The sequence below is a fragment of the Pteropus vampyrus genome, unplaced genomic scaffold (genome assembly GCF_000151845.1).
Source record: "Pteropus vampyrus isolate Shadow unplaced genomic scaffold, Pvam_2.0 Scaffold19, whole genome shotgun sequence".
NCBI classification, from domain to species: Eukaryota; Metazoa; Chordata; class Mammalia; order Chiroptera; family Pteropodidae; genus Pteropus; species Pteropus vampyrus.
Window position 1 is genome coordinate 3,833,872 of NW_011888800.1, and position 2,639 is coordinate 3,836,510.

The 2,639-nt window shown below is 29.8% G+C and overlaps 1 pseudogene; it reads right to left on the reverse strand.

Moving 5' to 3' along the window:
* Positions 1 to 2,192: 2,192 nt before the first annotated feature.
* Positions 2,193 to 2,311, reverse strand: LOC111736409 (annotated as a pseudogene).
* Between the last annotated feature and the right edge of the window lie 328 nt (positions 2,312 to 2,639).

Sequence of the window (2,639 nt, forward strand, 5' to 3'; positions counted from 1 at the left end):
GTGGCTCCTGTTAGGAATTGATTTTTTTTTTTCTCGTCAACATTATAACAAAACAATGTTATCTGAGAACCTACTTACTGTATATGGAATTTCTCCTTGAGACATGTGCAACTCCTATAGATGGAAAACTTACCAGAGAATTGTAGTTATTAAAGATGGAAAACTTACCAGAGAATTGTAGTTATTAAAGATGGAAAACTTACCAGAGAATTGTAGTTATTTTTTTTTAAAAAGAACCAATAGGAAATTCTAGAATTGAAATTAGACACTCAGTTGATGGGTTTAACAGCAGATTAAAGGAATGAAAAGCAAAACTCAAATAGTAGAAAATACCCAGGTTGAAACATGAAATGCAACAAAGATAAAATAGTAGAAAAAAATAAAAGACGTATGAGACATGGTGAAGCATGTCCTAATGCATACGTAATTGGAGCCTCAAAATGACATGAGATAAAATATGGAGCAAGATATTTAAAAATACATTGGCTCAGCATTTCCAGAAGTGTTGGATCTATTGAGCTGCAGATCCAAGAAGTTCTACAAATCCCAAACAGAATAATATTATAACCTTCAAAGAAGCAACAGCTGACTTTTGAAGAGAAATCAAGAAATCTAGAAGAAAAGATGATATCTTTGAAATGTGAATATAAAATAATTAACAGCTTTGAACTCTATATCCAGAGAAAACATTCTTCAAGAATCAAGGAAAAATAAATTTTCAGGCAAAGAAGAATGGAAAAAATTCACTCTCTATACTTAAAAGATAATGGGAGCTTTCTGGGCAGAGGGAAAAGAATAGCAGATGAATGGAAATGCAAGAAGAAATGAAGAGCACTAGAAAAGATAAATAAGTAAGTAAATGTAAGTTAATTTTTAAAAAGCAATAATAATGATATCTTTAAAATTTAGGTAGAATTATGATGTATAACCACGAAAGCATTAAAAAAGGCGGGGTGGTGGTGGTGAATATAGTTACGGTGCTAACTTAGAATAATAAAAATACTCAAATAATCCAAAAGAGAATAAGAAAAAAAAAAAAAACCAGGATGAGATAAATAGAAAAAAAAATAGGTTGGCGACTTAAATCCAAATATATTGGTAATTATATTAAAAATAAATAAACTATATACTTTTGACTACATAAGCATAAAAAGACTATGATTGCCAGACTTGATTAAACAAACAAACAAACAAAAAACTATAACCTGTTACAAAATGTATATCATAAACATAAGGCTATAAAATGGTTAAAAGTAAAAGGGTGGAAAGAAATTTATTATACTAATACTGATCAAAAAAAGTTGGTGTATTTCTACTGATATCAGATAAATAAGACAAAGTTAAATTTGTGTTACTACTTTCTAAATTTGTTGCAATCTGATTAGAGAACATAATGCATATGATTTTAATCCTTTGAAATTTTTTGAGACTTGCTTTATGATCTCCCAGTATATGTTTAGTACACGTATGTGTGTGTTTGATGATATTGTTGCTCAATTCTTCTTTAGAAAGAAATCTGTTAAAATTGCCAGCTATAATTATGGATCTTCTATTTCTCCTTTAGGTTTTATCATATTTTGCTTTATGTATTTCGAAGCATTATCCTTAGTTGCATATAAATTTAGAGCTATTATATCTTCCAGTTGACTTGACTATTTTACATTTGTAAAACGTTCCTCTTTATTTCTAGTAAATATGCATACCTTTCAATGAGAAAATTATAAATTATTACTGGGAGAAATAAAAATAAACTAAATAAACAGAGACATATATTATGTTTATGGGTTGGGAAAATTAATACCGAAAAGATGTAATCCTCTTCAATATGTGTGTGTGTGTTAAAAAAAAAAGCAATCCCAATAGAAATTCAAGCAGTTGTGTGTGTGTGTTTGCAAATGAAAAGACTAATGCTAAAATTTATATAGAAATGCAAAGGCCAAAGACAGCAAATAAAATTGGAAAAACGTGAAAATTGTTGGCCTTACCTACACATATGATCACTTAATTTATGACTAAGTTACTACTATAATGTAGTAGAGAGAATCTTTTTAATTAATGATACTAGATCGATTGGATGTACATTTATTTTAAAAAGACAGTTTTCTTATTTCATATCACACACAAAAAATCAGTTCCATACAGATGTAATTGTGGAAGTTTTAAACAATAAAACTCCTATTGTTTTTTTTTAATGCCTATAGCACCTGGTATTTCTAGGTGGTCTCCCATCCAAGTACTAACCAGGCTCGACCCTGCTTAGCTTCTGAGATGGGATAAGATCGAGCACGTTCAAGGTGGCATAGCTGTAGACCTAAACAATAAAACTTCTAGAGGATAACATAGCACAGGGCCAGCAAAATATGATCTAGAGGACAAATCCATCCTGTCACCTATTTCTGTAAATATTTATTTGAATATAGCCACACCCATTTATTTATATATTGTCTCTGACAGTTTTGGTGCTATAATGACAGAGTTGAATAGTTGTGACATAGAGCATATGACTTACAAAGCAAAAATATTTACTATTTGGTCCTTTACAGAAAAAGTGCAGTCCTCATCATAGAAGAATATCATCATGTCCTTCTGAGAAGTAAGAATACAAAAAGTACAAATCATGAATAAAACGACTGTTAAAT